Source organism: Diadema antillarum, unplaced genomic scaffold, assembly GCF_040938485.1.
Source record: "Diadema antillarum isolate AM-2024a unplaced genomic scaffold, OU_Dant_1.0 scf00000122, whole genome shotgun sequence".
NCBI lineage: Eukaryota > Metazoa > Echinodermata > Echinoidea > Diadematoida > Diadematidae > Diadema > Diadema antillarum.
In genome coordinates this window covers 2,408,452-2,432,135 of record NW_027271011.1, presented here as the reverse complement: position 1 = coordinate 2,432,135, position 23,684 = coordinate 2,408,452, and positions in this window count along the sequence as shown.

Here is a 23,684-nt window from a genome sequence, read left to right as displayed (position 1 = left end):
GAAAACAGCGGCGCCGCCGTTCAGCGGTCCTTTGAGCGGCGCTTTGAAAAGCCCGTTAATACGCCGGGGTACTCAAGCGTATTCCCGCAGTGGCCCGCTCTCCGGCTTTTCCTTTCAAAACGCCGCTAGGGTTTTGCAAACCCTTTTATGAATAACAAACTCCTTGTTGTGACGAACAACTTTTTTAGAACAACGCCCTCTCGTGGCAGCGTCTAATAGTGTCTTTGAACAGTATGCTGGAGCACAGAACTCTACACACTGTGTGATAGTAGTGAGTTCTGAACCCTGTAGGTAGCACAAAACAGAAAATGATAAAACGCTGTCACCTCATAGGTTCGTCTCACCTCTGCAATTTGCATACTGAATGCAGGTTCAAATGGCCCATATCAGGAAGATGAAACATGCATGTGATTTAACAAATATGCTTTCAATGTTTGTACAGTGTATCTTATCTTCTAAATAATAACGATGTATATTTTCGATCTTTATTTCCACAAACATGGAATATATTTCAATCAGGGCTTTTTATGATGGTTTGACAGTCGAAATTTTAATCAATTTGTCGTAACATGTGTGTATGTGTGTGTGTGCGTGCACACGCGCGCACGCGTGTGTTTGTGTGTTGGTTTGTTACTTTATTTTTATTTTTATTCCTTTTGCTGTTATCAGTGATTTATGTATTACAACACATGCAACCAGTAGTGACAGTAATGACGCATAGAAGTCAGGGAGTTTGGGCCAGCACGGGTAAGAGTGTTTTTGTTGTTGTTGTTGTTGTTGTGTGTTTTTTTTTTTTTTTTTTTTTTGCTATTAGGCACATTCATGGTGTACAATAACACGTCAATTAATGAAACTGAAGTTTCCAAACTACACGAATGTCTATTTTCCATGTTTATTAAATCTGTTTAAAATGTATTAAATACATATTTTGATTTGTGTCAAAATAATTATAATTTTGTTACTGGACCCCATCGATATAAGCCCTGCTTTACACGTGTCCATGACCTTTCATTGCTATACTTTTTTCGATATAATTGCGTGCATATTTTTGTTTGCATGTCTAAACGGACGTTTCTTTTTTGATGAACGGATGCATACTATTGAATTGAATGTGCATTGCAAATGCATGCAGGCCTGTGGATATGTTGTGTGTGTATTGCGTTCACTTGTCTGTCATTTTTTTGCTATTAAAGACAAATCAGTTGAACGTCCTTCTATAATTGTTCTCCAGCATAGCGATGCTGAGGAGGCTCGGCAGTTGATGTGCATACTGCTATCTTGATGACATCCAGCTGTTTTTGTAACATTATATATATATATATATATATATATATATATATATATATATATATATGTGTGTGTGTGTGTGTGTGTGTGTGTGTGTGTGTGTGTGTGTGTGTATTTACTCGCGGTTTGTCTCTCATTAGGTATGCCGGCATTGTTGCTCTGTGTATAGTTTTGTATGATCTTAGATTCCACGATTTATTTTTTTCCTCCATGATCGCGCTATGACTTTTTATAATCAGTATCTCTCGAAATCCTCCCAATCTGTCTAACTCCTTTTTTTTTTCACTATCGTAATTCTATTATCATAAACTCTCAAGACTCCAAACTACAAGTATCATATCGCGGAAATTATTTCAATCAATATTTCCTTTGAACAATAAAAACGTCAATCTTGTGCTGTTAAAACACCCAATGTCAGAAGATAATTTCAAATCCATACCAGCTGTCGAACTATCATTCGACTTTGAATATCAACACGGCAGTTTAATATTAAACATCCATAGATCCTCGTCACGCACGTGTGTATGGATACACACTATAGAATGGCGTTACCAGTCGTTTTCTTTTTATCGTTTTTATGGCAAAGCGGTTGTATTTTGTGTACGTAATGTATGTACGAAATTATTACAAGAGGATAAAAATATACTGCGGATGTAGAAAATGAACAACAACATCAAACATACCTGCACTGGACGTGACGGATGCAGGCACTAATTTCGCCTTGCAAACATTTAGACATTTAAACCAGCATGTCTCAGCGAAGTCATGATACCGGTATACAGTTTGTACATTTTATGCTGCATGCTTAGCATCTACCGACATTTGAATCCGACTCTCTCGGTCAGCTAACGAACAGATGTATATAGCGTGACTATTATAGAATGTTAAAATGTACATGTCAAGTATCTGTCAATTCATGAATCTATGTGCTTATTTATTCATTTGTTTGTTTATCTATTTGTTCATCTATTTATTTATCTATTTATCTATTCATTTAGTTATTCATTCAAACGCTAATCCAGGAAGAAAGAAAATATTAGCAGTTGCTTTCATCGAAGTCCTATGTGAACATGATATTTCGGGCAGTCAGAGGCTGCAGCCAAAAGATAGTGATAGAGAAGGCTGCAACTAAACGATTGGGAAAGCGTGATCTAAAGAGAGCAAAGGGCTGCTGCAAAATGATCAAAAGGGCTGCGAGATTATGACCGAAAAGGCCGCAGCCAAACCCACCAAAGGGCCGCGGGAAGAGCGTAATAGGATATAGAATGTAATGCCAACCAAATGCCCATAGAATTCGGCATATACAAAATAGGTGGTACAGGTACAATAGATTTCAGACACCCCGACCTGTCCATAGTGAGATCTCCGATCCCATTGTTATGTCCGGAGAAGATGGACACTTCCGCGATGGGCACCGTGAGTCGATCATTGCTCATTGTCTTTCCAAAAACAAACTTTTGTTGTGATAGCAACGGAGGCTGAAACTGCGTGATTGATGGTCAGCTCCGTGTTGCATTTCCAGCAATATGCAGATTAGTTCACAACCTCTATAGAGAAGTAAGTTCAATAAATGAGTTAAAGTTTCATACCCTGATATTGTATTTGGATCGATTCCCTGTTTTTTATCGTTGCGGAAGGTGACGTTGTATTTTTTGTTTGGGGGAGGGGGGGGGGGGGGGCTTCGGTTTGTAATCTATTTTTGATACTGCCGCCATCCAAACGACTGAAAGAATTAACGCTGGATGAGCTTTAATAGGTTGCCTTTAAATAGTATCATACTGTACTTGTTATTAACATAACATAACATAACATGTTTTTCATTATAACTTGTTACAATGCGTGCGTGTGTGTGTGTGTGTGTGTGTGTGTGTGTGTGTGTTTGGGGCACATGGGGCAATATCCCCTGAAAACCTCACACAAAATAATGAAACCAAAAAGATTTACCAATTTGCAGTTACCCAAGCGCGCGGGCACACACACAAACACACACACACACACACACACACATACACATCTAAAGTAATAAGTATCTTGTTGTAAAGTATCTAGAGTGCAAAAGTCTAACCGGATACTTTATCAGTCGACACAATCGCAATTCCTTCAGTCTTCAATAGATTACCACGCCCTCTACACAAGAGTGTCTTTAACTATTATTAAACTAATACAACACTAACATTCTTCCGGTGAAAACGCAGAGTCATCTCACTGATGACTTCATCCCCCTTCCAAGCCACCCACACATCCCACAAAAGGCCGAAGCAATTCATTGCTCTCCTCTACACCCCTCTCCAGCTCGTCCAGAACAAAGGCAAAAACGCAATTATTTTCGTATCCCAATAGCCGATTCTAATTTGTTGTCCTAGATCTCGAGAGATTTGTAGCTTTCTTTGTAACTGTCCTGAATAACTCAACGAAATAGAAATGTGACCACCTCAAACTGGTAGAAAAGCAGACAAGTAATAACTTTAATTCTTATACTCTAAACAGAAAATGACGTTCTGTAAATTCATGTTGCTGCCTTCAATCCAGTCATAAATATCCAACTTCATCCATTCTGCAGCTGTTGATTTGGTGACCTGCTAAATTGCATTAAATTTTTGTTTTTTATATGGTCCCATGGAATGTCAATCCGTCAGTTCATTCCAGCCGTTCCTCCAAAATTTGTACTCCAGCTATTACAGACACCATGGTTACCTATGACTGCAGTGACTGCAGAAAAGCAGACCATTTTTAAAGCTTGAGAAAAAGCGAACAATTCGTTCAAAAGTTATCCATTTTCAACAGAAAATAATGGTTTACATAAAGATAAATGTGCTGATCAAGAATATTGTTTTGACTCAATTGGGGAAAGATGTCACGAACACGAAAAGGCAGAGGATTGAGGGAACGTCACTATTTGTTACTCTGCTAACAAAACGAAAAAGAGCATATGCACTCACACACACACGCACACACGCACAAACAAACACACACACAAACAAACAAACAAACATAAGCAAACAAGAAATTGAATCGCCTCTTCCTGGAAAGAGGTCGACACAACGTAGGTCAGTTACAAAGGAATGGATGAATGAATATTTTGAAGAAAAACATTGGAATCTTGTAAATTACACTTTTATCATAATTCCCTTCCCCAGGCCAAATACAACCTCGTCTGTCCTTGTCAGATTGTGTGATTATGTGGGGTGTATTTAAGTAACCAGATAATCGTTAAGACGTGTTTATTGCTTGTGATTCTTTGATATATCGTTACACTCTCGAAGTATAATTTGTTTCATGTTTACTTGCATTCGTTAAAGTTTCTGTATTGTCCTGACATTCCTTCATTTCATTTTTTTTATCCTGTGAATACTTAGGATAAATTTTGCTACAAATCCACATTGACTTGTACATTGTACTTTCTTTGTGACATATTTCTCAACGGTTAAAAAGTGATGACGCATTAGAAGATACTGCCCATGGTATGCATATTATTTTTCATTTGTTTTGAACTCAACTGAAAACCAACCATTATATTGACATCCAGCTTTCGTAATTTCTCTTGTTTGGCGAAGTTGTGTAGTTCATTATGGGCACGTCGTTGATCTCAGAGAAACGTGTCCACAATACAGACAATTTTTTTCCTTGAAGCCCTTTCTCCTGGCTTTGAAAATGGCGTACCCTTCAGTTCATTATCTGCTACTGATTTCAAACTATGCTATTTAGTCCAAGAGCATTAGGTCAAAAAAGGCCTAAACCTGGACATTTTTGGTAACAAGCTGATTTTTTCAGGATAGGTCCAGAAAAATGTCTAGAATAACATACTAAAAGTCCTCATGAATCCTCTTTGAGCGTTTTCCGCAATCCAAGATGGCGTCCAAAATGGCCGCCATTTCCAAAAATTCTTATAACTTTTCAACCAGAGAACCCAAATACAAAATTTAAATGTCTAAATATATGTTTTGAAGCATGAAGAACTCAATAAAACACATATCAAGAGATGTTGATGCACGCAAGTACCGAAATCCAAGATGGCGTCCAAAATGGCCATCATTTTCTGAAATTCTTATAGCTTTTCAGTCAGGTAACCCAATACGAAATTTAAATGTCTAAATATATGTTTTGAAGCATGAAGAACTCAATGAAACATATATCAAGAGATTTTGATGCACGCAAGTACCGAAATCCAAGATGGCGTCCAAAATGGCCGCCATTTTCTGAAATTGTTATAGCTTTTCAGCCAGGTAACCTAAATACAAAATTTAAGTGTCTAGATATATGTTTTGAAGGATGAAGAACTCGATGAAATACATAAGATGTTGACGCACACAAGTACCGTAATCCAATATGGCAACCAAAATGGCCGCCATTTCCTGAAATTCTTATAACCTTTCAACTAGAGAACCCAATACACAATTTAAGTGTTTTTACAAGTTTCGAAACATGAATAACTCAATAAAATACATATTAAGAGATTTAGACGCACGCATGTACTGATTTTAACGCTCGAGCTCTTCCTAATATGGAAAATGGGGTGCAAAATGTCACAATTTTATCTCACAATTATGTAAATAAATGTCAATATATTTTATAAGAAACTTTTTATTTAAAATATAGTTCTTATGTGTAAAGTATATAAATAAAAGCATTTACATGTTAACCTCAAGGAGTGTGTCCTTGTTACGAGAGAAATATTTCACTAACAGATTTGTTGCTAAACAGAAAGCCTACTAGAAGGCAATATCTGTTTACCACATGGTCTATTTTCGTCACCTTAAGCACATGAGATGAAAATTTAGCGCTAGCCCCTTTTTATTACCAATGCATTTGATGTCTACCATGAGGTGAGTTCCAGTTGAAACTGTCAGCTATCACTTGAGATGTAAAAACAATTCTTTGAAAAGTAAAGTTACTGGTACATGGAGGAGGGATAATCCTCTACCACACGAGGGACCTTTTTTCTTTCTTGTTTTTACTCGAAAGTGAAATACATAGTCCAAACGTTTGGTAAGATATTGAATTATTTCCATCAAAGAGTAGGAAATTGGATATAAAGTAGTATTCAGGGAAATGGGCAATATGATTATGGAAGGGTGTGGAAGGGGGGGGGGGTCCCCCCCCCCCAACATGAGGGAGATGTTGCATTTTCAGACCTGATATTCAGACATCTGATCAAGGAGCTACGAGCTCCTTGATCTGGTGCACCCTATTGGTGAAATATTAGATTTTTGTTTCCATCAAGAAAGGAACAAAAAGATATACAATCATGGAAGTGCGCGGTTATAGGGTTGCCTGCTCCCACACGAGGGAAAATTTAGTATTTTCGGACTAGAAATTCACAGAGCTGTTGCATCCATTTTGTGAAATACCCGATATCTTTTTTCTACTTGAAAACGTTAGGAAAAATATATATTCAGGAAAGCGTTGGGGAGGGAGAAGTGTGAGAGGAGAATACTCCTTCCCATACCTCGGAAATTTTTGGATTTTCCAATTTGAAATTCAGAGATTTAGCGCACTCTTTAGTGAAATATCTGAGATCTGTTTTTGTCCTAAAAGTAAGAAAATATGAAGAGTTTGTTCGCAAAAACCGATAAGTCTATATATTTGCCAAATGGAGATATTTGCGATTAAAGGTCAAGAAAAATAAAGAGAATAATGAGAAAATTTTTGCTTCTTTTTACCATAACTTAAAAAATGTACCTTTATGTATAAATAGTCACCAATATATCATTTAAAAGGTATTATTTTGTACGTCATTACAGAGACCGTACCTCAAAATCTTCAAAAATGGACTTATCGGTTTTTGCAAACAAACTCTTCATATATACTTATGGGAATATGCGGGGGAGGTGTATGAGGTGATGCACCTTCCCACAAAATGGAGATTTTTTTTTTTTTTAGGTTACGAGTTTCATGGTGCGCTCTGTTGGTGAAATACTAGATTTTTGTTTCTATTAAAAAGTGTAAGTAGAATAAAGACTAGAATATTCAAGGCAATGAGCTAGTAGATGATAGGGGGTGGGGTCACTTTCGACTGGAGGGAGTTTTGCATTTCGATGATCGTTGTTAAACGGCCTAATGCACCCATGGTGTTATAAAGAGAAAATTATCCATCCTCGAAGAGTAGATAATAATAGTCTCAATATCCCCATCCCCCACCGAAACGAGGGAGCTTTTACACTTGAATAGAAATGAAATAATTATATCATTTACACACATTAATTTTGATGGAATATTTGGGAATCGTTAATCAAAAGGGAAATTTAATATTTATTGGGGGAAGTGAGCGGTTGAAGAGTTAGGGCAAATTACCCTTCAATATGAGGGAACTAACTTTTGCATTTTGTAAGTGAAAGATCTAGTGCACACTTTTTGATGACAGATTCGGAAATTTGTTAATCACAAAAGTGTACAAAGTCTATGGAAAGGGGCCGAGCGAGGGACGTTTAGCATCTTTACGATTGCAACTGAATGACAAAGTGGTGAATGACAAAGTGCAAATACTTCAGGTTGAATACTTGGAAAATAATGATTCTACAGGCCACCACCTTCCCCAAGGAGGAGGGGGGGGGGGGGGGATGCATCCAACCCAACCTATACCTGTTTTGTGCACATTTAAGGGAAAGATGACACTGGACCTTCTGAGTTGTTGAATCTCGAACATTATGTTGAATTTCTTTGTCTCTTGAAACAGGCTAAAAACAGCAATTTTTGATAAACAAACGGCGGCCATTTTGGGCAACATTTTGTTTTCGGGAAGAAGTCACGTGGTTTTATTTGTACTTATGTGCCTCATGATCTGTAAATAAGTATTTCGTTGGGTTCCTTATGTCTTAAAATATATATGTATACATTTAAGTGCGTATCGCGATTACATAGGTGCAGGGTTATGAGAAAAACAGGATATGGCAGCCATTTTGGACACCATTTTGGATTTCTGAAAGTGCTCAAGTGCTTTATTTGTGTTTCAAAATCTCTGAATAAGTATTATATTTGGTTCCTTGAGACTCAAAACGTATATTTCGACATTCCAAGTGTGTACAGTTGAAATCTACTTGCAAAATTATGAAAAAAAATCAGGAAATGGCGGCCATTTTGGACGCCATCTTGGATTACGGTACTTGTGAGCTTCAACAACTCTTGATATGTATTTTATTGAGTTCTTCATCCTTCAAAACATATATGTAGACATTTAAATTTTGTATTTAGGCTACCTGGCTGAAAAGTTATAAGAATTTCAGAAAATGGCGGCCATTTTGGACGCCATCTTGGATTTCAGTACTTGCATGCATCAACATCTCTTGATATGTATTTTATTGAGTTCTTCATGCTTTAAAACATATATTTAGACATTCAAATTTTGTATTTGGGTTCTCTGGTTGAAAAGTTACAAGAATTTCTGGAAATGGCGGCCATTTTGGACGCCATCTTGGATTGCGGAAAATGCTCAAGGAGGATTTATGAGGACTTTTAGTATGTTATTCTAGACATTTTTCTGGACTTATCCTGAAAAAATCAGCTTGTTACCAAAAATGTCCAGGTTAAAGCTAATACTCTTGGACTAATTAAACTTTGCGAAGATACGTGCCGCCTATTCAAAAGGGAGTTTTCGCAAGCGCGACGCGGCCGGGATTTGAGCATACCATGTGCAAATTTGCATCTGCGCATGATCAAATCCGAGAAACGTCCCGTGGGGAACACTGGTGCGCGAGATTCAGCCAAAATAGCGTTCGGTCCCGACGCTGGGCATGAGTGAGCCAGTCAGCCAGCCAGCCAATCAGCGATCTAATACTTGTCCCCACGCCTCGTCCTGTACAGGAAAGCGAAACTGCTATGGTGACGGGAGTCCGAGTACGGGTACTTTCACAGTTGATTGCTTCCGCGTACTCTCGGTCTGTCCTTCGTGTAGCGAAAACTTGATCAACGCCTTTCAAATCAGCAACAACATCAATACATCAATACCTTTTGTCTCGATACGGAACAATACGCCATGGCAAGCGATTGGGTACAAAAGTGTCAATGTATTGAAAGCACCAAGATTACCACTCACGCAACCTTTTGGTAGACCTCGTCATTACATCATTACAGTGACGAGAGGGAGAGAAAAAAAAATCGATTTTGGTAGAACTGAATATATCACATCTCGTCATTTAGATCCATGATGGTGGAAATCAGCGTAACAATTAAGGTGATAAAATGCTACTTTCAATCTGTTTTCAATATAAAACAGCAGAGAAGGCGTTCACGCATGATGGCGTGAACAAAACGGCTTAGGAACAGCATGTCACACTGCACGGCTTCTATTACAATCTTTTCATACTAATTTTAATAGCTGTACGTCGTGCCAATCATGACTTCGTGAAAATGAATTATGGCTATTACAAATGAAGACAGTATGTAATCATACGGTGCTTCAGCAATTCAGGAGAAGTAACAATTAAGCTGAAAGATTGTAATACCTTTATATGTAATACATAATACCACTCGAAGGCCTACTTCAATTTGTACCATCATTTACAAGTGCTACCTCTACATGCATGTTTTAGTACTTATCGTCTTTCAGTGTACAGAACAAGGCAGATTTTTCTTTTGTTTTCAATTACAGGCAGGATTTTGTCTCTGTGTGTGTTCTCGTCAGTGTATGTTTGTTTGTTTGTTTGTTTGGACGAGGTTAGAGTGGACATCATCAGCTTATTCGACCCCTGTTGAGTCTCGCATAAACTATAGTTAGCTATTCATTCTCAATTAAAATTCATGCGCATTGGTGGGAACTATAATTGTATGTATGTAATTCTTACTTTCAAAGAAAATCAATGGAAAGGAACCGCGTAAAAGATATTCCTCATAGCTGCGATTCACCTTTCTCTGTGTCATTTACACCTACAAATTGCAATACATGTTCTCATCCCTTCTTCACGACTACTTTGTACTTTAAGTTTTCTGGTGTATCCTGTCGCTGCTACGCAGATGACACACATATGTATTTGTCGTTCACACCTGACGCACATGCTCAGCAGCAAAGCGTCACTCACATGGAAATATGTGTCAATTATGTACGTGAATGGATGTTGCTAAACAAAATCATGCTAAATGACAGTAAGACTGAACTGTCATTGATTGGCACATCAAAGCAAATATCCAAACTTTCTTTTGATGGGATATGGGTTAGAAGTTCTGTCATAAAGTCATCTTCCATTGTTAGGAATCTTGGAGTGTGTTTTGACACGCATCTGAACAGGGAAGCACACATCACAAATGTGTGTAAATCATCATACCATATGATTTATAACCTTAGACGTATCAGGAAATATTTTGATGAGAACAGTATGAAAATGATTGTCCAAGCATGTATTGTTAGTAAAATGGATTATTGTAATGGGTTATTATAATGGACTCCCTGATTCTCAAGTTGGGAGCCATGCAGCGAGTCCAAAACTCCTGTGCAAGGCTTATCTGTGACAAACCTAGGTTTTCAAGGATTACTCCTCTTCTGAAAGATTTACACTGGATTCCGATTCGTAAACGAATATTGTTTAAGATCTTGTTGATTGTGTATAAGCCACTTATCGGTCAAGCCTCCAGTTACATATCCGAATTATTAGTGTTTAAATCTCATCGACATACTCATGATTTGCGCAGTTCTAAGGACACTCTCCTTTTACAGATTCCAACATGTAAAACAAAAGTAACATTGGGAGACAGAGCATTTGCCTGTGCAGCTCCCAAACTCTGGAATGATCTACCATTAGAAGTCCGGAAATCCCCAACAGTAGCAGTCTTTAAATCACGACTCAAAACACATCTTTTCATTTAACTGCTCGTTATTATCAAGCACATCGGAAGCTTTTGCAGCGCAGAAGAATATATGTCTATAGGTTTTGCGCTTTCTAAATTGATATATTATTATTATTTTTATTATTATTATTATCATCATTATTATGCAACACATACTGCTTTGGCCTATACTGTTTCAACAACTACTACCACTATCTATCACTACTTTTTTTTTTATTACTATCTTTTCCATACCGTAATTGCTATGTATGAAACAACAAATAACAAACGTCTCGTGAATGAGTAAACAAAGTAAGACCGATTGATAAATTGATATATTATAGTTATATAGAAAGTAGAGACATAGCTAGACAGCTTGATATATATACATGATGACCACAGTTTCTAGAGATGAGATCGCTGAAAGGGATTAATGTTGATCATCGAAGTGGATCTTAAGAGCCTTTGATACCAACAAAGTGATATGAGTATTCGTAATCAGAATTTAATGAATATACATTGAACTCAGATGCAGAATACATACAGTGCACCCTTGTATACCATTTCTCACTCTCTCTCACTATTAAGACTCTGTTATCTTTTTTATGTGATGTGCTGTTTGTTTTAGTATGTGCTGTTTTTTAATTGCGTGTTGCATGTTTACATACTATGTACTATATGTATATACACATACATATGGAATCAATATATGTTTTTGCGTGGGGGTGCGTCTATATGTACAAAACATGTGTGAGAGCGTTCTATGTGCATTCTATTTGCACTTGTTACATATAGGACTATTATTCTTTCTTGATCATATGATGGCTCTGAAAAGAGCCGTTCGGGTTCGATAGAGAAGGGCGAATTCACGCCCTTGAAATCCTCCTCTTTCGACGGATTTTACGACATTTGCCGTTCACCGCGTCTCGCAAAATGCGGATTTCGCGAGGACTGTCATATCTGGGATATGACTTTGCCACTTGGCTGCTGATAGCCTTGAAACGCTGGTCATCGATGAGGGCAGAAAGCGGTGGGTCAACAGTGCGATCACCGTTGAAGCTGAAACCGGCCAACTCATCGCCTTCGTAGACCAAGCTCATTGTCTTCAACAGAAGAGACTGACGGCACTTTACTCTTGCAAGCACATGCAGGAATCTCTTTCTGTTGACCACAATGCCGTGCTCATCATCACCGATCCTCACGCTCGTGTTGTTGCCCTGCAATTCTTCTACGACGTTTCTCTGCGCCGTTCGGGACTTTGCGATGACTACAGCGTGAAGTTCTTTGAGGAGTCGTTGCTGTGAGTCCACTTGTTGACGGAGTGCTTTGATTTCAGCAGCCAGGGAAGACACCGTCGCTCGATGACCATCTTCTTCGTCTTCAACTTGATTTCGGCTTCGATCTTCTGTAAAACTGTCAGCATCACTGGAAAGGTCTTCTTCTGCACAGAATCCAGAGTCATGCCGTTCCCGACCTTGAACGAGTCCCGACTGCTCGTCATCCGATGATGCTTCAGAATCGCTGAGATGCAGATGAAAACTATCGCTGTCGCTTGAAGTGTTGCTATCCATGATGATATGTTAAACTACAGAGGAGAAGAAACTTTTTCGGGTATTTATTGAGCTTTAATACTTCTAAATAGAGGTTGTGAACTAATCTGCATGTTGCTGGAAATGCACCACGGAGCTGACCAATCACGCAGTGCTTCAGCCTCCGTTGCTATCACAACAAAGGTTTGTTTTGAGAAAGACAATGGCTAATGATCGATTCACGGTGCCCATCGCGGAAGTGTCCATCTACTCCGGACATAACAATGGGATCGGAGATCTCACTGTGGACAGGTCGGGGTGTCTGAAATCTATTGTACCTGTACCACCTATTTTGCATATGCCGAATTCTATAGGCATTTGGTTGGCATTACATTCTATACCCCATTGCGCTCTTCCCGCGGCCCTTTGGTGGGTTTGGCTGCGGCCTTTTCAGTCATAATCTCGCAGCCCTTTTGGTCATTTCGCAGCAGCCCTTTCCACTCTTTGATCGAGCTTTCCCAATCGTTTGGCTCTAGCCTTCTCGATCACTATCTTTTGGCTGCAGTCTCTGGCTGCCCAAACTTCATACAGGACTTCGATGAAAACAGCTGCTAATATATTCGTTCTTCCTGGATTTAAAGAAAACACAGATTGAAATCATTTCCGCGACATTACACATGTAGTTTGGAAACCTGGGAGTTTATCACATCGAAGCATGACGGTGAATAAAAAACTTAGACAGTGGGAAAGATTTCGAGAGATACTAATTATAAAAAGTCATAGAGCGATCATGGAGGAGAAAAAAATAATCACGGAATCTTAGATCATACAAAACTATACACGGGGCTACAATGCATACCTAATGAGAGACAAACCGCCAGTAAACACACACACACACACACACACACACACACACACACACACACACATGATATATATATATATTATATATTTAACAAAAACAGCTTGATGTCATTGAGATAGCAGTATGCATATCAATATCAATACATATGGACGTTCAACTAATTACTTTTTAATAGTATAAATGGCAAACAAGTCAACTCTTACACAAACACACACACAACACGCACACACACACACACACACACACACACACACACACAAACAAACACACACATGCAACATATCCACAGACCTGTCCCTCAAGAAGAAAGATGTTTTGGAAAGTTTGTATTCTTCTCCCATCATTCTTTCCGCGACCATTTTGGTGTTTGTGTTCTTCACATGCAATGCATGCGTGTTTATTCTGTCTTTTATCTTTTTAATATATCAGAAACGTCATATCTTCCGGCATTTCGTAGGCCTGTGATTATCAAATATACCTGCGAAGAATTTGATCTTCGGGACTACCTAGAGTTTATACCTGTCATTCGGAGGTTTAATTTCTATGTATCCTCTATATAATTGTTTATAGTAATTGATCCCATACTGATACATCAAACGAGATTATAAAAAAATACGAGCAACAAAGGGAGTCAGTGGCGAAATACAAACGGATGCGTGTGATGATTTTACAAGTCCAGTGCTCTTGCACGAAATCGAGACGTGCTTTTGTTTTAATACATGAGGAGTACGTGATGTAGTACTACCCCCTCCCCGTAGGGTTATGTTCGTATAATACGGGATTGTTTTATAGGGGATAAAAAGGTTTAAAGACAGGAAGGGGGACGTAGGGAGAGACAGACAGAAATGCACAGACAGACAGAAAGAGAAATGTAGTATCTGTTTTATCGTAAATACAATGTGGATCAAAACGACATTTACCGTTGAAATGGAGATAATTTCTTTAAAACTTTTTTTTTCAAAGTCTAATGATATCACAGATCGAGAAAGATATGAATGATCGCCGTATCAATGAATTAAATTTTCTTAAAGGAGAAAGTTTTGTTCTGTCGAAAAAAAGAAACAAAAATGAATTTTGTATGCGTAATCGAAGAAAAAAAGTATGTTATTGTGCTATTCTTTTCGTCTAAAAGCAATGAAAGAATTTCACGATCAAATATTGATTTGGAATGACAATTTCATGTTTAGATAATGTTTCATGCTTGTTATTTTACATACCGTTATCATCATGTGTCATTCTTAACTCTCTTTGCTATAAAAGCGGATTGGAAAGACAGCTGCCCGTATAGAGGTGAACCACTAAAAAAATTAAATGATAAAACAGGTAATGATAATGATACTGCAAGTGTAAAGTAGATATTAAAAACCTATAGCTACACCTCTACCGACAGCAACGTCATGCACTTTTCCCTGTGTGTCTAACGTGAATGTTGAAAAGCAGACCAGTTTATGGAGCTTGAGAAAAAGCGAACAATTCATTGAAAAGTTATCCATTTTTAATAGAAAATGATGGTTGTTAAAAATCAACATCCTGATGAAGACCATTGTTTTGACTATTAAAATTGGGGAAAGATGTCACGAACACGAAAATGCAGAGGACTGAGGAAACTTCACTTAAAAAATTGTTACTCAGCTAGCAAAACTACAAAGAACACACGCACTCACACACACACACACACACACACATACACACACACACACACACACACACACACAAGAAGTAGAATCGCCTCTTCCTGGAAAGAGGTCGATATAATGTCAGTTATTAAGGAATGAACGAATGAATACCTTGAAGAAAAAAGTTGGAATCTTGTGGAATACACTTCTATCATACACACCTTCCCGATTCAGGGCAAATACAACCTCGTATGCCCTTGTCAGGTTTTGTGATAATTTGGGGTGTGTAAAACTGACAAGATAATCGTTAAGACATGTTCAATGCTTGTGATTCTTTGATATATCATTACACTCTCGAAGTATAATTTGTTTCATGTTTACTTGCCTTCGATAAAGTTTCTGTATTGTCCTGACATTCCTTCATTTCATTTTGATTTTCTTTATCCTTTCTATCGCCGCAAATACTTTGGATAAATTTTGCTACAAATTCACATTTTCGTCTTGACTTCGCGGTATATTGTACTTTCTTTGTGACATAGTTCTCAAAGAATAAACAGTGATGACGCATATTTCACACATAAGAAGTTACTGCCCAAGTTATGCATATCATCTTTCATTTGTTTGGAATTCAGCTGAAAACCAAGCATAATTATATTGACACCCAGCTTTGTAATTTTTCCTTTCTTGACGAAGTTGTGTAGTTCATTATGGGCACGTCGTTGATCCCAGAGAAACAGTCCCATATACAGGCATTTTTTTCCTTGAAGCCTTTCCTCCTATCTTTGCGAAAGGCGTAGCCTCAGTTTATTATCTGCTACTGATTTCTAAGTATGCTATTAAACTTTGCAAAAGACGCGTGCAGCCTATTCAATAGCTGATTCATGCCTTGCAAATCAGCAACAGCACCTGATCATCCATCACTACCTTTTGTCTCGATACGGAACAATACGGGATGGCAAGCAATTGGGTACAAACGTGTCAATGTATTGAAAGCACCGAGATTACCACTCACCCAACTTTTTGGTAGAACTCGTCATTACATCATTACAGTGACGAGAAAGAGAGAGAGAGAGAGAGGGAGGGAGGGAGAGAAATTGATTTTTGGTAGACCTGAATATATTACATGTTGTCATTTTAGATCCAAGGTGGTGGATAGCGTATTAAGTTGATAAAATGCTACTTTCAATCTGTTTTCAATAGAAACAGCAGAGAAGGCGTTCACGCGTGATGGCGTGAGCAAGTATTCAAAACGGCCTTTACAGCATGTCACACCGCACGTCGACTAAACACATACAATCTTTTCCTACTATAGCTACATTGTGCAAATCATGACTTCGTGAAATGAATTAGGGCTATTACAAATGATGACGGTATGTAATTATACGGCGCTTCAGCACTTCAGGAGAAATAACAATTGAGCTGAAAGATTGTAATAGTTTTACATGCAATACATAATACAGTACAGATGTACCACTCGAAGGCCTACTTCAATTATGTACCATGATTAACAAGTGCTAACTCTACATGCATGTTTTATTATCGTTCGTCTTTCAATGTACAGAACAAGGCAGATTTTTCTTCTTTTTTTCAATTACAGGCAGAATTTTGTCTGTGTGTGTGTTCTCGTCAGTGTATATGTCTGTTTGCTTGTTTGTTTGGACGAGGTTAGAGTGGATAGCATTAGCTTATTCGACCCCTGTTGAATCTCGCATAACTATAGTTAGCTTTTCTTTCTCAATTAAAATTCATGCGCAATGGTGCGAACTATAATTGTTTACATGTTCTTACTTTCAAACATTCACCTTTCTCTGTGTCATTTACACCTACACACACAAACAAACAAACACACACACACACACACACACACATATATATATATAATATATATATATATATATATATATATATATATATATATATATATATATATATATATATATATATATATATATATTTATATATAGAACTATTGGAACAAGTTCACTCGGTTGACAGCAGATTCATCCGTATAAGTATGTCTAAAGCTCTTCCCTTCAGGATATCGAGCACTCTTCATAGAAGGATAGAATCACCAAGAATATATATACGCATGTGACATAGATAACTTTTAGCATACTCAATTGGAAACGAACCAGTGGTCTTAATTACTGTATTCATTGAGAGATCACAACCATTCATTGCGTCATTCATTGACTTCACTGTATTATTACAGGTAATGTATTACCTCAATAATTCTTTCAGTCGTTTGCAAAAACATGCTGTCTCAATGCATACAGGCAAGTACGAACAATGATACGAAAAGAAATAAAGTACTTCGGCTTATATGTCTCACTGTGAAGTGCGAAGGAAGCGATGGACAGTGACAAACGGTTCTAATGTAAATATTATTAATATTCACATTTGTAAGACAAATTGAAACTTGCACTTTCAGTCGTCTGACAATCAGTCCGTGGATTACATGTGGCTTGTACTGATAATGCGATTATCAGTGGGAAACATGAATTAAGGTGTCATTCCTTTTAAACGTTTAATTCTTGCATTAATCCTGAATGAGCACAGAAAAAGTAATAGAAAGGGTAAAAATTATAGGGTAAGATATTCTAATATAGCACATGCACCTGGTTATCGCATATAAATCTATGCTTGAATATGTGTGCATGTGTATGATCTCCATTTATGCATCGGTGCGGAGAGGTGACTCCTCCCTGATTTGTGCGAGTTCTCTGCAGTGTTTGTGCAATGCGTAGTTTGTTTGTTTGTTTGTGTTTTTTTTTTGGCATTCCACTGGAGCAGCTTCTTGTATGGCATGGTGTATGCAAGTCTCATTACGCCATGTCATCGCCAATCTCAGAGTTACAGGCTGCTGTGCTACCACTTGGTACAGCCTGTCTTTTTCGTGGACTTTCAAATCCATGCCGTTGTTAAATACAAAGCTAAAATCTCACGAGACTGGACGACTTGCTTCTAATTATTTCCAAAAGCGTGCGTAGGACCCTCGTCGGCACTGCACCACTCATTCACTCATAGGGAGATATGGATGCGTACAGTTCTTTTTTTTTTTACCATCCCCGTACAATACAATACACATAATCATGAGAAATAAATCGAAGCGGAGAAATGCTCGCAATCACATGAAGACGAACTTATTCCAAGCAAATTCAGCAAATACGCACACTGTGCAGCACTTGCATTTTTGCTTATTACAGCAAAACAGACAAAACTGGACCAATGAGACTCATACATGTACATTGATTATTGATTATAGCCATTATAAAATCTACCATGAACACTTCTCAACTGTTGTTCTCCCCCCCCCCCCCACCCATGTTGTCTGCCGATGAAACCTATCAATTGATAGAGAGCAATTCGGCATTTGCTTATAAATGGACAAGGCTGTAGCTCGATATGGAAGTGGTATTGAATACGTTGAGTCATGCGAAAAAGATAAACAAAATAGAGGAACCTTCGGCGCTCTGCTGTCAGAGTCTAGGAAGTCTTCATGGTATGATAAGGGTGGTTTTTCCCTGAACTGTTATGATACTATCAGACGATGGTCAGTTACCCTCAAGAATAGCCATTAAAATATCATTTTACCTGAGGTCAACAAAGTTCGACCGTATGTCTCCCCCCAGAAAAAGAAATACAATCGGACCTTCCGTAATAATTGTGTAAAAGTAGTGAATCAATCCAAAATCAATTCTAAGGAACAAAACTATAACTATTACCCCCATCTTTATACACGATACAGGAAATATCATCCAATTGGACTTTGTGGTAATGAAGAGAAAGGGGATCTTTGTATGAGAGCATGTCAGGAATACCTTCCTTCCAAGTTGTATGCAATGACTGTGTTCATAATTCCAAGATCAGCCATCTTCTCCGGACATAACAATGGGATCGGAGATCTCACTATGGACAGGTTGGGGTGTCTGAAATCTATTGTACCTGTACCACCCACTTTGTATTATGCCGAATTCTATAGGCGTTTGGTTGGGATGGCGCTCTTCCCGTGGCCTTTTGGTGGGTTTGGCTGCGGCCTTTTCAGTCATAATCTCGCAGCCCTTTTGATCATTTTGCAGCAGCCCTTTCCACTCTTGGATCGAGCTTTCCCAATCGTTTGGCTCTAGCCTTCTCGATCACTATCTATTGGCTGCAGTCTCTGACTGTCCAAAATTCATACAGAGCTTCAATGAAAACAGCTGCTAATATTCTTTCTTTCTGGATTTAAAGAAAACACTGATTGAAATCATTTCCGCGACATTACACCTGTCGTTTGGAAACTTGGGAGTTTATCACATCGAAGCATGACGGGGAATAAAAAAGTTAGACAGTGGGAAAGATTTCGAGAGATACTAATTATAAAAAGTCATAGAGCGATCATGGAGGAGAAAAAAATAATAATGGAATCTTAGATCATACAAAACTATACACAGGGCTACAATGCATACCTAATGAGAGACAAACCGCCAGTAAATACACACACACACACACACACACACACATGGTACATTATGTATGTTATATATATATATATATATATATGTATATATTTAACAAAAACAGCTTGATCTCATTGAGATTGCAGTATGCATATCAATATCAATGCATATGGACGTTCAACTAATTACTTTTTAATAATATAAATGACAAACAAGTCAGCTCTTACACAAACAAACACACACACGCAACATATCCACAGACCTGTCCCTCAAGAAGAAAGATGTTTTGGAAAGTTTGTATTCTATTCCCGTCATTCTTTCCGCGACCATTTTGGTGTATGTGTTCTTCACATGCAATGCATGCGTGTTTGTTCTGTTGTTTTGTTTTTTTTTTGTTTTTTGTTTTTTGTTTTGCTTTTTGTTTTTTGTTTTCTTTTTTACATTTTAATACATCAGCGACGTAATATTTTCCGGCCTTTCGCAGGCCTGTGATTATCAAATATACCTGCAACAAATTTGATCTTCGGGACTATCTAGAGTTTATACCTGTCATTCGTCATTCCGAGGAGAAGAAACTTTTTTCGGGTATTTATTGAGCTTACTTCTATAATAAATAGTGGTTGTGAACTAATATGCATGTTGCTGGAAATGCACCATGGAGCTGACCAATCACGCAGTTTCAGCCTCCGTTGCTATCACAACAAAGGTTTGCTTTGGGAAAGATAATGGGTGATGATCGATTCACGGTGCCCATCGCGGAAGTGTCCATCTTCTCCGGACATAACAATGGGATCGGAGATCTCACTATGGACAGGTCGGGGTGTCTGAAATCTATTCCCTGTACCACCAACTTTGTATACACCGAATTCTATAGGCGTTTGGTTGGCATTACATTCTCTTCCCCTTGGTGCTCTTCCCGCGGCCCTTTGGTGGGTTTGGCTGCGGCCTTTTCAGTCATAATCTCGTAGCCCTTTTGATCATTTTGCAGCAGCCCTTTGTACTCTTGGATCGAACTTTCCCAATCGTTTGGCGGCAGACTTCTCTATCACTAGCTTTTGGCTGTAGTCTCTGACTGCCCAAAATATGTTCACATAGGACTTCGATGAAAACAGCTGCTAATATATTCTTTCTTCCTAGATAAACGTTTGAATGACTAACTAACTAAATGAATATGTTAATGAATAGTTTAATAAATAAGTAGATAAATGAATGAATAAATGAATAAATATATAAGTACATTGAATAAATGAATGAATAAATAAAGAGATTAATAAGTTATTTAATACTTGACATGTCCAATTCAACAGTCTTTAATAGTCACACAATATACATCAGTTCGCTAGCTGACCGAAAGAGTCGGATTCAAATTTTAGGAGATACCATGCATGCAGTAGCAGCAAAAACAAACAAACAAACAAACAAACAAAACAATATATATATATATATATATATATATATATATATATATATATATATATATATATATTTATATTTATAACGGACCGGTAGTATAACCTGGTTTCCATGTGTAAATGTTTACAAGGTGAAATTAGCGCCTTCATCCATCACGTCCCATGCATGTATGTTGTTGTTGTTGTTCATTTTCTACACCAGTAGTATATCTTTATACTTTTGTAATGATTTCGTACATAATTTTACACAAAGTACAGCCGCTTTGCCATATAACAGTATAAAAGAGCGATAAAAAGAAAACGACAGGTAACCGCGTTCTATGGTGTGTATCAATACATGCGTGCGTGATGTGGCTGTGGATGTTTAAACTGCCGTGTTGATATTCAAAGTCGAATGATAGTTCGACAGCTGGTATGGACTTGAAATTGCTTTTTGACATTGGGTGTTTTAAAACGCGTATGATTGACTTTGGTGTTGTTCAAAGGAAATACTGATTGAAATAATTTCAGCGTCATGATACTGTAGCTTGGAGTCTTGAGAATTATTGATGTAGAAGCATGACGGTGGGAAAAATACGATGTAGATCAAGACGACATTTATTTCACTATTCGTAGTCTACATAGATTCACTGCAAGGCTGCAGGAGAAGAGGAGAGATTTTTGTTTTTGGAATGACTCACTCCAAAGAGAAAAAGGCACACACACACACACACACACACAAAACACACAAAAAAAACTTGCAACTCCATAGATCAAGATGATGGGGAAGAATGTACAAACCTGTATATGACACAACACAGTAACTAAAAGTCACGAAAATGTTGGATAGAATGCGTATGTTTTGTGTATATTTTGCTTTTATAAAGTTGTTGAGTTTCCCGGTTGTCAGAGTGGGCTGAAGTCGTAGAATAGGTGGACACCATGAGATTATTAAACAGGTTTTCTGTTCCGAGGTGTTATTCATATTCTAACGGAGAGGGCGCTATATTGCTAAAACGAAACGTACTCACTCTGACGCCCAGATTTTGTGAATGGTCGGCTCCTTGAAAAAAGCGCCGCACGGGCCAAGTGCTAAAAGCGCCGCGCAGCGGGCTTTTGAATGGGAGGATTTAAAAGAACGCGGCGAAACAATAGAAGACCGCTGAGCGGGAGCGCCGCTGTTTTCCTGGAGCGTGTAATCTGCCAAGGCGCCTTAAACAAACAACCTAGTAACAAAAATTATGAAAGAAAGGAAATGAACGTAAAGGAAAAGAGAGCAAAAAAGCAAGAAAAACAAATAAAATACATCAGAACAGAACGAATTAGCCACCTGTAATATGGTTGGTAGATTCCTCGTCATCCGACCAACATAGGCTGCGTTTATCAACTTTCCCCTTTTTTAAACGGCTTCCGAAAGCCCTTTCGAAAGCCCTTTCCAAAGCCCTTTCCAAAGTCCTTTCCATAGCCCTTTCCAAAGCCCTTTCCAAAGCCCTTTACAAAGCCCTGTACTATTAATGTGCCGCTTGTTTTCTAAGAAGGGACGGCGAAAAGCAACTACCATCATAAAGACATATGTTCCTTTGAGAGTGACGAGTTATGATGCCATGCCACATGAATCAGTTGTCTTCCTATCTGTGACGCAGCTCCAGTTTACCACATACTTCAAATATTTCTGAGTGGCGGCATGAGACTTTCGCTGCGTTTATCAACTGTCCTCTGTTTAAACGGCTTTCAAAAGCCGTTTCCAAAGCCCTTTATCATAACGGCTTCCAAAATAGTTGCGTTTATCAACTCTCTCCGCGAACACGATAACTGGCCTGTCACTGCACAGCTGCATTGCGCCGGCAATTCGACCCGAGGAGAAGAGGTCCATAAGGCGTGCATTGTTCGTAACCGCAGTACAATACTACAAAGCCGTTTCAAAACAGCTTTGCGTTTATCAACTCCAAGTTCCCAGAACAGGTTTTCCAGAACAGCTTTCAAGAACTGTTACGATTGATAAAGCGCAAATGCTGTTTTAAAGCTCCTGCTTTCCGAAAGGGCTTTCAAAACAGCTTTGCGTTTATCAACTCGTAAAAATTCCTTGAAAGCTGTTTGGAAAACCTGTTTCTGCCGAGAAAAGGAGTTGATAAACGCACCCATAGTTAGGTAACAGTAGGAATGCGCAAAAGCGCAGGATACATAATGATTCATTATTCAGGAATAGCTTTGACATGAGCGACTCTGTAAGAAGAACGAAAAGCAAACCCTGATTACCTAATAAAAAGGTGTGATACTTCTTTGATCATAATAATGATCAAAGAGTTATCACACTTGATCATATCAAGTCTTTCATGGATCAACCCGAGTCTGAGATCGCACTCCGTGGCCTACACGATTTAATGACGCCACATGTACGATACTGCACATCTAATGTTGATGAATTATACTTACTTTTTTTACCTGATTGTAACCAGTTTTTCTTGAAATTTAAAAGAAAATATTGGTCTTCCTCTGTAGTGGCATTGTGTCATTTAAGATACATCGCTGATGTTGAAAACATATATTTTATCTCAGTTGTAAGGAATTGATACATTTTCCTTATTTAGTACATTTTAGTACTTTTTTTTTAGTTTTTTTTTTTTTGTAAGCGCTATGATATAGATAGATGAACTGTGTATGGTGTATCTAAATGCCTGGTAATGATAATAATAATAATGATAATAATTATAGTAATAATAATAATGATAATAATAACAATAATAAAAATAATATAATAATAATAATAAAGATAATAGTAGTAATAATAATAATTGTAATATTAA